We start from the raw sequence: 14,526 nt of genomic DNA on the forward strand, positions 1-14,526 counted from the left end.
GTCGACTCTCACAGGTGAATGTCAACAATCACATAGTCGCTTTGGTGAATGTCCGAAATATTTGCTATATTCGATTTTATATTAATTTATTCGTTGATATTATTAAATTTATTCGTTATAATAATATCTGCTGAAGCATCAGTGTTCAAAGTACCGGTAAAATGCATACTGGGCAATGCACTTGACCATGAAAAAACATTGATGTAGGGATTATCGGGCAAATGCATACCAGGCTTTGGCACTGAACCTTAAAAAAAAGCATTGATTTAAGGCATACCGGGCAAATGTATACTGGGCAGTGACACTTAACTAAACCTAGTATATATTTCGGACATTTACCAAAGCGACTATGTGATTGTCAACATTCACCGGTAGAGGTCAACAACCACCAATTTCGGTCATTCATAGTACCAAATATATAATTAAAAATGTTAAAAAAATATATCCAGATTTTTTAAACATAAAAAATTGCTTTTTTATTTATTTATTCTTTTTTTTTTTTTACTCTTTTGGTCAAACAAAGATTGGATTCAAATAGTGGTAAAAATAAAACATTCCAAATTTAATTCAGGTTACAAGTTTTTCTCAGTAACTAGATATCTATTTTTTAAAACCAATCAAAAAAATTATAATGTATCCACAATTCAATCTCTTTCCGTAATTAAAATTTCTTTGAAGAAATATGACTTCAATAAATGTTCCGAGAAAAATATAAAGAAGAAAAATATTAAAAAATTACATGTTCTATTATCTTCCGAAAATTCATTTTAAAAACTAAAATGGCAATTTATTAAGCTGCAGCTTAAAAACTTAATAACTCCAGTAAATGGGATCTTTCAATAATCATTCTTTTTTAAAGATCATTTATATATTTTGATTGATTTTTCCCAATCTTAATTGAAAAATTTTAAATTTAGATAGACAAATTATACGATCAGGTAAAATAATAATTTTACAAGAATTTACTAATCAAAGTGATTGCATATCATGTGACTCCTGAAACAAAAAATAAAAAGAAATAAAGGTGCATAGTGACTTAAATATGCAAACGACATTTTTCCAAGAACAATTACGTCGAAATTATTTTTCTCTTACTGTGTTCGTAAATGGACCGTTCAATTAAAATAACCCATTTGAAAACTAAATTTTTTGTCATTAGGGTCTTTTAAGAATCAGAAACTTGTTCAATGTAAGTTATTATTTTAAACATAAAATGTGAGCCTAATTGTCCTTGTAATTTAAAAAGGTTTTTAATGTTAAAAAAGATTATATTGGTATGTTTGAAGAATTGCTGAATAAAAAAAATATGTTTTCCTTTCGTTAGAGATAATGAATATTATTTTTATAAAAATAAAATAATCATTCATATCATATTTTTATGCTTGAATTTCTTCAAAACTATTAAACTGGAAATAATGCGTTTTAGCAAGAAAAAAACTAATGAACATTATTAAATGTATTTTACTAATATAAAAAATATTTGTTTAATTTTTAAATTTCGCCACAACTAAGGTATGAAACATAATTTGCAATTTTGTTCCATTTATTTTGAAATTATAATCGCCAATTATTATACTGCTATCTTTAAGAACAAATAGAATCGTTGAAAAATACATTTTAAAATGCCAATACAATTAAGAAAAATACCAATTATATCTTTAACAAGAAAACACCATTGTGTCTTAAAATAATTTACCTTCATTTTTAAAAAAAACTCTTATGTCTTACATTTTTTAACCATAAAATGTTTTGGTTTTCTTATTTATTTGTCACACTTATATTTATTCCGATTTACATTTTTTCTATAATATTTTTGTAATTTATTTTATTCTATTTCGTATTTATATAATGGTTTGATTTTTATGATCGCGGTAATGAATTGTTTATTTATTTATTAATTTTGTTTCAGTACTTAATGTTTTCCAATTCCGTATTTTTTTCTCTGTCCATCGTACTTCATTTAATTGTACATGTTTATCTCCCGTATTAATAATTATTATTCTTATTGAATTATGTTAAGATTAATTTATTAGGTTTTCAATCTTATCATTGTATTTCGTAAGATTGTATGAATGTATTTGTTGATTTTAGTAGCTGCCGCGTTTTTTTTTACTGTATTTCATAACACTGTACCTGTAGGTTGCTTGTAGTTTTCCTTTCATTGTTTATCTATAATTGAATTTCGTTTAGTCATATTTAATTATTTTTTGTAACTATCATATTTGTTAATCTTTTTATTGTACTCCATTTAATTATTGTAAGGTTCGCCTAAGTTTAATTTTATTACAGCAGAGAATAGTTTAACTTTCATATGAAAAGGTGGCAACATTCAGATATGTAAATAGAACGCTTCGCAAAAACATATATTTCGCTGTTATTATTTTTCATTAAATGCTTTTATAAAATATCTCTTCGCTTATTTACTGTATAGCATATTAATTAAATTCCTTGTCATTCAACTTTATCTTATATGGCGCAGCCGTCTTTTAAAAAAAGAACCTTTTTACAACTTCTTCTTTGAACATCGAACNTATTTAAACATACAATGTTGAAGAAAGCATCTTTTTTGTAATACACTGCAGAATTTTATGCTTGAAGCACTGCTTTATTCAAAAACTGGGGAAAAAACGTTCATAATCATGTGTAGAATTGTGTCCAATGATTAGTGTTTTATATATATATATATATATATATATATAAGGTTTAAAAACTTTGTCTCCAATTAATCAATTAATTTTAGGTTCTAAAATTAAAAAAAAAACGATTTGAATTAATTTAATCTTTTGATTTTTTCGTTCTTTTTTTTTATTCAAAAATAAAAACAAACCTTAATGGTATTTGTTTTCTAAGAAAGCCCCATTATCTATACTAAATTGTTATTAACATATTCATAATAAATAAAAATTTAATTAAAATTTTATTTAAATAATATTTAAAAAAAAATATTTGATCGAATTTTGAGCAAATACATTAGGAAAGCTTAAATTTGACATTAAAAAAAAGAGAGAAATAGAATACGTACCTCTACAAATTTTCGTTACATCGTAGAGGAAAAAAAATTCAATTAAATGAAAACGAATGCACTCCAATATTTTTTAAAACCTTATTTTGAAATAAGTAATTAACTGTGGAAACAGCTTAATACAGGCAAATATTGCGAGTAATTTTTTTCCGGCGGGTCGCGTTACCATGGAAACGCTAAGTAAGAAACGGAACAAAAAAAAAAGAGATTAAAAAAAAAAAAATTATATTGAATGCAGAAAAGGTTGATGGTCGCAAATATTGGGATTGCGAAGAAATGTTTGAACACAAACTTACGATTCCAATTACAGGACTTGGCGAAAAGAATTCCTTTTTTCAGATCGATTTCCATAAAGTTCACTAATGATTATTTATTAAAAAGAAAGGAATGGTAATGAAATTCCACTATGTGTTCTTTCCCTTGCCCCCCTTCATTTATTTGTTTACTCTAAGACTTTCACTTTGACCCCCTTTCTTATTCTGTGCAGGGGCTTCAAGTATTTGATTACATTGGCTTACTAGTATCTTAGCGAAAACTCATTTCGAAATGGGGCGTTCCAGGAAAAAGTGAGTATTTCGAATTTGCCAACGGGAAGGGGGGGGGAATATTACTTAGATATGTTCAGGAGTTGAAATAATTGAAATAAAATTGTCATTTTTAGTTTTGCAGGATTAAATAACATTCTTCCGTTTATTGCATTAAGGGAAAAGGAGGGGTAAAGGAAAATTATTAATTTAAGCTTTGGTTATTAACTTTGCCAGTAATGAGTTTTATTGTTAGGGTTTTGGCACTTTTTTATGCGTGTTATAAAGAAGAAATTATTTCTGATTAACTTACCCGAAAAGAGTATTTATTAAACTTTTGAATTTTTTTTAATTTGAAGTTTTGGAACATTTATTAAACAAGGAATCACTGAGTGAATCTGTAAGTAGAAAAATTCTTTGTTATTGAGGAAATGAAATGTACGAAAAAAGACAAACAGAATAAATGAATCATCAGATAAAGAATGAAGAAAAAAATTCTGAGAATTAGTAAATAAATGAAATTAAAATAGTCAAATAATAAAAAAATTTATAAGGGTAAGCGGAATTGTCTTGTGAAAATAAATAAATTAAAGCGAGCAAATAAACAACTACAAAAAACGAATAAGAAAGGAGACAATAAATTAAAAATTATTTTTGGAGTTCGAAGTAAAAAGTATGATAGAAATATATTAAAACGAAAATAGATTGAAAGACACTGAAGTATATAAATTATTTTGTACTAATTTTATTTCTTCTAAAACACAATTTATGGAAGTACACTGCAAATAAATTCATTTTTTGAATATGATTAGCTTAAGATTCTACAAAACAAAAATGATTTAATTAAATATCTTTTTCTTATAGATCTTATAATATCCCAATATTTAGAATTTTTTAAAATTTTTTGTTATTTGAATAAATAAAAAGGAGAATTCGAAGACCTTTGCCTTGATATCGATTTTACGGTTTCGAAACCATACTAGTTGTAAATGGTTAAAAACCGCGTGATTTTTGAATTATGGCTTTTTAAAACATACTAATTTTAAATGGTTCTAAAACAGTGAAGGTAAGAATGTACTTTACTATAAACTTTTCGAATCATAAGATGGGCAGACTGATGCCGCTTTGTTAACTGTAATTTAAGAATGAAAATTCTAACAGCGCATCCCCACTTTATGAAATTTTATAAATAGTTCAAGTTCTTTTAATCGAAGCCTCAGTGGAAAACCGCCTTTCCACAGAGGAAAAACATAGTTGGATATGAAAGGTTGTTTTAATTGAATGAATTTCTCCTTAATTGGAAATTTAAGTATTTGCATTTAAGAAGATTTAAACTAGATTAAAATTAAAGTTCAGAATAAAAATTCGATTGTTTAAGTTAGATAAATAAATTTCAATATCCTGCAGAAATCTACATTTTGCACTTATATTTATAATAAAAATTTATTTACTAAGTAAGAAATGCTCCTAAAATCTGTTTTAAATTATTTTTTTACAAGTATCATAAACGTGTTCTTCCAATTGCGTAATTCATCTTGCATTCGGCTAAATTTCTACAATTTACTTTGGACCAAAATTACATTTTCAATAATCTATATCTTTGCAACCAACGTAAAGTGAACACAATTATTTGTCGTTGTCATTATAAAAAAATTATATGTAAAATATTACATAAAAAATATATAAAAAATTGACAATTCGAATACCTTGAATGTAAACTTATGTTTCTTTCTTCTTTTAAAGTTTATTTCCTTCAATTTCGAATAAACCTGCATTACGGTTATTGTAATTGGTTTGATTTACAATTATTTTTTAGTTCGAATCTCTAGTTACTTGTAGAATAGCGTAGATGAATAAAACAATATATCGACTTAGTATCAACTCACAAATAACTTCTTTTACGAAGAAATTAGAGTAAGAAATATTAAAGATACGTAGGACAAGATAAAGCAACAAAACCTTCTTAAAAGCCGTAGTCATCAGACACTATTTATAACTTTCAGAATACATTCCGCAATTATTAATGACTACTTTCCCCGTAGAAGAAATTGAAAATAATTTAACACTTCCTGTCAACAAAAACTTCAGCTCCCTTTCTTCGGTATCTATCCCAAATACGGAGCAAGTCTTGACATCAAATATTAAGATTTCTTACCTTCCATGGCCAAATTGACAATGTAAGAAGCTACCCCATTTATGCTGGTCTTTTAAAAGACGTCTGCACTTCTCCTGCAGAAAGTATTTTTTATTTTTTTGGCCTTATTCCGAATTTCCTTACATCTTGATGTAATTTCTGGCGCAGAGAAATGTGTATTGGGGAACTTCCCATTAACAAAAACAAAAATTAAGCTCTCCCAGGGAGAAAAAAAAGAGTGGTAACTAGGGGTGATGTCTTTCAACCACAAATAAATTAAGAAAAGAACAAAGATTAATTTCGATTTAGCACTGCAAAATTTTCCCGGTCTTACCGGAAACGGTAATTAATCAGTGCATTATCTGCGGTTGCAACTTTTGGCTCGTTTCTTTTGACAAGATAATGGTGACCATGATAGATTGAAAACTAACAACAAGAGAAGGCTATACCTATACCAGGCTCGCATTAAAAATGGAGGGGGGCTTTCTTTTGCTTTTTTTTTTAATATTTTTTTTTGACATTTTATTTTGATTTTCTAACTAAAGAGTGTGATAAAGTAAAAACATAAAATAAAACGGGTTAAAAAATTCTTTTTTTTTTATCGAGGCAAAAGTTTTAAAAAGGGATCTAAACAGTTCTTGATGGATGAAAGTATTTATTTATTTTTTGAGAAATTGTTATTATTATTTTTCATTTATTTTACTTGAATTCTACGCTAATTTATTAGATATACGTGTGCGTGTACATTTTTACGTGTACATTTTTGCATGTAAACATGTGTTTTAAATCTCAACTTTTAAGGCGAAAGTCAGATTAAAAAGTAAAATGAATTTTCATTTGACAGTATTGAAGTAACCTTCATATCATAGTATCATTCGTGTTTTTATTGAGTTGACTGTTTTTGAGTAATCCACAAAAATATAACTTATTTTACATAAATTTTTTAAAAAACCACCATTTTGTAAAATAGTTTTAAATAACTCCATGCTCAATAAAAAAGGCATTTATTTAGTTTAAAAAAATCAAAACGGAATCAAATTTGGATGCTTTTTTTCCTGCAATTCATGAGTACAGCAAGTTATGGTTAATTTAAAAAATAAATTATAGATATTGTATTATATAAACACTAATTGTTTGAATTTTTGTATTTGTAACATGATAAAAAGAAGATTAAAATATGTTCAATAAGATAAAAAAAATGTATTAAGTGAAGTTTGTCACAATGGTTGCGAAATTAATTTTAAATAAATGCTTCTTTTTTTTCTAGCTTCTACTGTGATATACCCTCATAATGCTTGGTCTGATTTTAAAGCTTCTTAATTGAGTATTTCTTGCCAAAGGCAAGTAAGTTAATCGTTTTATTTTATTTTGATAGTTTAGTAAATTGTCATAAGTGTTTCAAATCAAATTTGCTGAATTATTTGGAGATAAATCCAAAACATTGATTCCAATAATTTGATTCGAATTCTATCAGTTACTTTAATAATTTGGCTCAACTGAAAAGATCAGTTGATTTAATTTAAGACTAATTTAAATCAGTGATTTTAATCCAATAATTGTTCCGCAGTGGACTGATCATTAAGACACGGTTCCCAGCAGATCACCGAAGTCAAGCATCACTGGATGAGGTCAGTGTGCGGGTGGGTGACCCACTTGGATCAGTCTGCGTAGGGACCGAGGGTGTACGGTATTGGTCCTCGTTAAACTGTGCTACCGTAAAGTGCTCAACTTCGCGTGCAGGTCGTTGGGCTACCGAAGCGGGGGTGCCATCCCCTCTGCAGAGGATCAAAATTGTGATGGCATGTCCTCGGATCATCCTCCGGGATGTTTCCCAGACCGTCGCCAATAGCTCATTGTGCAGCTCTAGTGCGACGTAAAATGAACTACAACAACTACAATAATCCAATAATTCTAATACGTTCAAACTGAAAAGTTCATTATTCGAACAAGTGGATTTGAATCATTTAAATAAACTAATACGTTTGATTTGAATAATTTCATTCGTCGCATTTGTTGAATGTAGGTATTTCCTTGTTTTCAGGTAATTGTTTTCCAATAATTTGATTCGAATTCTATTTGTTACTTTAATAATTTGGCTCAACTGAAAAGATCAGTTGATTAAATTTAACACTAATTTAAATCAGTGATTCTAATCCAGTAATTCTAATAAGTTCAAACTGAAAAGTTCATGATTCAAACAAGTGGATTCGAATCATTTAAGCAAACTAATACGTTTGATTCGAGTAATTTCATTCGTCGCATTTGTTGAATACGAGTATTTCCTTTAGAACTAATCAAGAAATAATTTCATATAATATTTTTTCCATGACTACATCATTTTGAAAATAATTCAAAATAATAATTTTTAAGCTGTTATTCTAATCACTTGACTGAAAACAAGCCTATTTGGATCAATTGAAAATTCAAGTCAAATACTACTGATTAAGAACACTGATTCTGTCTTGTTGATATTTGAATAAATTTATTCAAAATTATGATTCGAATCAACTGGGCCTATTCAGCTTAATCAAATTAGCATTTGTATAAAGTCGATTTCAGGATTTGAATCGGTTAGGTGGAATCAGTAATTTGAATTATTTACGTATTATTAATGACTCGGATCAAACCCAAAGATGGATTCATTTCAATACTGATAACAATCAGTTATTCTTATCTGCTGATACAAAATCTACTGACATCAAGTAATCATTTAAACAAGTTGTTTCGAATCGTTTTATCAAACGATATGTTTTGTTCAAATGACTTTAAACATTTTTAAAGGAACTTCATAATAACTCTACTGAACTAGGGCTTGGCGAGAAACTATTTCAAACAATATAACAACACTTTCCCTCTCCTCACTTTACCCAGAGGTAAAAATTGATCAGTTCATTAACGCTTGGACAGGCTTTAAACTTTGGTTTGTATTTCTCGCCAAGGGCATGAAAGTAAGTTGCTTCAATTGGCGACTTAATTAGTAAAAAAAAAATTACCGTGGCCACTCCTAAAATGATCAGCACACCTGAAATAGGGCGTGAACAAAGCCGGATGTTGGAATATCTTTGTTTGTTCTTTTTAGAAAAACATTCTATTATATCGATGATTAATATTGGTGCTAATTAGAGATATATTCCGAATTCTGTTTATCATAGTCTCATGAATACTAATAGCAAGATTTTGCTCGCAACTGTAATTGGAATTGAACAGGTTTGTAGGATGAACACAATGTCAACAGCTTTCGAACTGTTCAATAAAGGATGAGCAGGTTTTAAACGATGTGTTACTTATGAAATAACATTTAACAGCTTCTGATTCACGATCTATAATGATAATTTTTCTTATACGTCGGTTTTTTTCCTTTCTAAATCACCTACTCGCAGTTTTTCATCGTAGATTTTAATCTAATTTGTTTTTCGAGATTGAAAAGAAAAATAATTAAACGAATTTAATACCCCTTTTGGTATGATAATATCCTCATTCTGTACGCATGAAATAACCAATTATTTTTCTTATTTAAAATTACACCGAAGTTCTTAATAGTATAAGTATAGAATTTAACTGTTTGATATATACTTTTAAAATATGTTAATGAAACTCAGATGATTGATGAAAATATTTTTTCCTCCAAACTACTCGCCTTGTGTAAATATTTGTGCTTAACTACCACTATAAATATAAAAAATACCGATTCACTAGTATATAAGGCATGTTAACTTAATCTAGAGGTACCCTTTGATAGATGAAGGTCGACATGGTCGATAATTACGCTTTCCTCAATGTTGACCTGCAGACGTGATAAGAACTTGCCAACAACGATGGATGGTCCACACTAAACAGTTGATTTGCCTAAAATGTAGGGCTCAAAAAAAATCTGGTGAAGTAATAAAATCTCCTGGCTAATGAAATATAAAAGAAAAAAAATATGAGCAAAATGATATAAATAATCAAAAAATGAAAAAAAATATAATGTGCAAAATTTATTAATATATTATATATACACCGAAGAGTCATTACATTATGACCACCCTCCATCTATAACAATGGCCTTGCCAAGGTTTTCATGATTTCTCGTCCAGGAACAATGTTTTCACATGTTTTAACAATGGGGCACATCAGGACCCATAAGCCTCATAGAACAATCCCTAACTTCTGTAAGCTACTTGGACATAGTTGCAGACCAGGTTCACCCATTCATGGCAACAGTTTTTCCTGCGGGGGATGGTGTTTACCAACAGGATAATGCACCATGTCATAAGGGTCGAATCATCGAGAAACATTCCAGTGACTTTCGAGTCATGTCATTGCCCCCAAATTCACCTGACCTTAATCCAATAGAGCATTTGTGGTCCTACTTGGAAAACCGAATTCGTGCTGCCACGCTACCCCCTCGCAATGTGAGGGAATTGCAGAACCAGTTGGTGAGCGCTTGGTACCAGATACCTCAGACTACCTATATATTATACCTATATATAATACCAGTATAAATTAACTCGTGGTATTCGTTCATCGAATTCCATCACACACAAAATTCTGGAAGGGGAGTAATGTTGCGTAACTACCACTGTAAATATTAAAAATACCAAATGACTAGTATATAAGACATGTTAACTTGATTCAATCTAGAGGTACCTTTTGATAGATGAACGTTGACATTGTCTGTAATATAATCCCCTCACATTCTTTTTCCATGAACATGAAAGCCTAGTACAGACCAAAGCCGTCCCAACAAGTCGTTTCCATTTGGCGCAAACAGACGCTAGGTTTCTTCATCTATTAATGTACATGGTTTTTAAGTTCTTTTTCCTCAGAATCAATCCATCTGGTGTTTGGCCTTCACCTTTTTCTGTTGTCTGTGAATAAACTTTCCAAAATTCAGATTCTGGTTCATCATCATCTTTTATAAAAATGCGATCTACATATTTAAATAATTGCAATAATTATGAACTTTAAATAATAATGAGTTAAGAAGCTTAACGCTTTTTTCGAAGTCTGCCGCGAAGGAAAATAAAAAACCACAGTTTAAGTGCCTTTTACTTGAAGCAATGCAATGATTTTAAACAATACATATAATCTTGCCGTGAAGATTTATCTGAGCTTTAGAAACAGGCAAATAGAAATATTTTAAATGTTATTAAACTTCTTTAAAAATCACCAATTTCGTGATATTTTCCCACCTAGGTTTTATTTTATTTTATAACCATTGTTGAACAGCCGACCCAAATTTGGGTTTACGACTACTAATGTTCAACTCCGCGGCCTTGTAATTTCCATCAAAAAAGTCCTCCACTAGGATAAAATTTCTCCCAATACTTGATCCAGGAGTTCCTTAGTCATCTGGATTGGGTTCAAAATTACAAGGCTACGTATTTGAACATTTGTAGTAGTAAACCTAAAAATTGGGTCGGCTGTTCAAAGACTGTTATAATTATAATATTATAATAATTATTATCATAACATTTCTTTTCTTCTTAATTTGAGAACATTTCAAAGCAAAAAAATTTAAAAATGCAACTTAATGTTTTTCTTATTAATACGTAAGTTAGATTGTATAGCTGAATGGTTTTTAATTGAATACAACTATATGTTGACATTTGTAAGTGCGCATATGATCACCAAATGATGAGGCTTCGCCCTTAATGTCCCTTTATAAGGCTTGCAATCATTATAATTAGTAAAAGAAATAACCTTATAGCAAAAATACTAAAAAAATATTGAATAAAAATTGATATTTTTACTTTCACTTGAACTTCACTTTCAATTGTAACCCTTTTTTTTATTCTTAATAATAATACATTTCAATATTTTATAATACTTTATTGCTATTATTCATCCTGCCAACATTTCATTTTTAAAAAGAAGTAGAAGTAATTTAACCTTATCAGTTTCAACTAATAAGCGTTGGAATTCGGAATTTTTAGTTTTTAATAAGCCTTATTATTTTGAACTAAATTCTGAGAATTGTCATATCCTTGAAACAACCTCCGTGCAGTTTTTCGACATTTTCATCCATTTAAATGCTCATTATTATTCTTACCAAGTAAGCTACTATCCGATCTCAGTCTTATAATAACAATTTAAATAAATAATTAAAAAGTATATATCTCTCCGATCTGTTTAATAATTCGTGATAGAATACCCGAAGGTGGTTTAGAGTAGAAAAAATTATGCTTAATCGAATCACGCTAAATACTAATCAACATTAAGAACGAGAAAGTTTTTAAATTTTTTGAATTTATTTTTCTTTAATAACCCACCTCACATACCGAAACATTGCAATTTAACACTCATTATTAGCATGTTCGTTCGGGGACATACTATCGTCTGCCTTTTTGAGCAGAAATTATTGTGAATGTTAGTCCAATTTATAAATATCGTCTGAAATGATCTGTCAAAAGTGATTAATTGGCGGCATTGGCAAATTTGAACCCACCCTCTCTGGGGATTTGTATTTATTTTAATGCGGTTAAAAGGATTCTTTTTATTTCTCACTTTCTCTGAACTAGCTTCTAATTATATTCGATATTCATAAAACAATACGTGGAGATGAATTATAAATCACGACCACATGCAGCGATTGAGGTATTTTTTGATACATTTTTTTAAAAAAAAGAACTTTCACTTCAACTTCATTATTTATTGCTTAACTATTTAAAATATCAACTGTTTTAGTGGTATCTTATAAATGAAAGATAAAAAAAAATGAAACACCATAACGTTATATATTCGAATGTGGTGAAAGAAAAGCGTTCCCAAAGCAGCCGAATGTAGGCCGATGGTTAAGGGTTCGCATCAACGGAATAATTGTGATAGTGCTCTTTGGCCACCTTTACTTCTCAAACAAGCTGGAATCCATTAAGTTGATGCTGGGTGGGCTTCAAGCTACCACAGGGGAAAGTTTTATGTAGACTGAGATAAACTTTGCTAAGCTACCATCACTGGGGGAAAGTTTTATGTAGAGTGACATAAACGTTGTATTTTGATTCGTAAACTATTCAAATTAGCAACCACTTCAAGCTATGGTAGCTTCTCTGTGCTAGCTTGTGGTGTGTTTGCTCAAGCTGTAGTAGCCTCTTCAAGCTACCACTGGGAAAAGTTTTATGTAGACTGACATAAACTTTGCATTTTGATTCCTAAACTATTCAAATTAAGCTATCACTTCAAGAAATGGCAGCTTCTCTGTGGTAGCTTGTGGTGTGTTTGCTCAAGCCTCTTCAAGATACCACTGGGAAAAGTTTTATGTAGACTGACATAAACATTGTATTTTGATTCTTAAAATATTAAAATTAAAATCAATCGTGTAGTTATCTACCCAGAAATTCTAGTTTCTCTCTATATTTAAAATGATAGTAAAATAGATAACATTGAAGTAAGCAGAAGTATTTTTAATATCACCAAAATTTTAAAAGCATGATTGCTTCAATTTTTACGTATATATCCTGGTTGTCAAGATTATTTAAATTTCAATTGAAGATACTAAAAGTAAATTATTTAAGCATAAATTAAGCAACCACTTAACTATTTTTAGGAAAATCTTATGATCTCATTTTAAAATGATAGTAAAATAGATAAATAAATGATAGTAAAATAGATAAAATGATCGTAAAATAGATAACATTGAAGTAAGCAGAAGTATTTTTAATATCACCAGAACTTTAAAACACGATTTCTTCATTTTTATGTATATATCCTGGTTGTCAAAATCATTTAAATTTCAGTTTAAGAAACTAAAAGTAAATTATTAAAGTGTAAAATTAGCTACCACTTAACATGTTTAGGAAATCTTAGGTTCTAATTTCAGTATAACTGGATTCAGATTCACGCAAAATGTTTAGTAAGAACGCAGATGGCTTTTATGGTCACCTGGGTGGCTAAAATCCATGACTGCGATATTTAAAGTCAGAGATTTCTTATTTCAAAAAGTGTATTATTTCAAGAATTTTATAAGTGTTGCTAAACTGCTATTTCATATCGAATTTGTGTTAACCAATATCCAGCTTTCAAATTTTTAACTTAATCCAGAAGACAGGAGAATTTCTGCCATGAAGTTTGAAACAAACAAATCTTAATGAAGTACTTTTTGTGTGAAACTAACTCATATAAGCGTAACGGAGATCTTAAAATCACGCTATAAACTCTCACCGATTCTACCAGCAACACCAGGATCTATCATTTTACATTAGCAGTGTGGTTCAGGAGGCAGGACTACTATCATGTCAGCAGTGTAACTTGTGTAAACCGGGAGTTGTAATTTAACACGAATCAATCAGAAATCACCACTAATAAGTTGTTTTCAGTTATCACACTGAATCCATTGGTCAACTATGAGATGCGATTAACTAATGACCCTAAGAAGAGAGAAGTCCTCAGCACGGGTTACCATAAACAAAAAATTTGATCCTTTAGTAGTCCAAACGTAATAATATCGTTCGTAATATCCTCCACGACGCAGCTTAGTAGGCCGAACGTAGTGACACCTTTTTAATATTTCCTCCACTGCGCAGTTTATGTTCGTTATGTCGGACTAATAAACTGATCCGTGCTAAGACCTTCTCTCTTCTAGAGGGTGTTGGATTAGCAATAAACCATGTATGATGAACTCTAAATTTTAATTTTTTTTAAAATCAACACTTGAACAACTTTCTGTGCTCAAGGCTTTTAGTTTATATTTTAATAATCAAAATTTCAAATCTTTTAAGTGTTTTGGTAGCCACAACCTATATTATTTCTTTTAAAAACAGAATAAGACTGAAACAATTTTACTACCCCTTTTTAATTTCCCAATACCATTATGACGCCACGTGTGCCAGTGGCAGCACCCATTTTTTTTCCAGTTTCAAATACAATAA

The 14,526-nt window shown here is 29.5% G+C and overlaps 1 long non-coding RNA gene across 1 annotated transcript in view; it reads left to right on the plus strand.

Annotated features, from left to right (window-relative positions):
• LOC107441404 (uncharacterized) overlaps nucleotides 1-14,526 on the plus strand; it is a 265,160-nt gene that overhangs the window by 87,397 nt on the left and 163,237 nt on the right. Inside the window, exon 4 of the long non-coding RNA XR_001583730.3 lies at nucleotides 6,948-7,024. This is a non-coding gene — a long non-coding RNA (uncharacterized lncRNA). The remainder of the gene's footprint in view (nucleotides 1-6,947; nucleotides 7,025-14,526) is intronic.

This window comes from Parasteatoda tepidariorum, chromosome 4, assembly GCF_043381705.1.
Source record: "Parasteatoda tepidariorum isolate YZ-2023 chromosome 4, CAS_Ptep_4.0, whole genome shotgun sequence".
Lineage (NCBI taxonomy): Eukaryota > Metazoa > Arthropoda > Arachnida > Araneae > Theridiidae > Parasteatoda > Parasteatoda tepidariorum.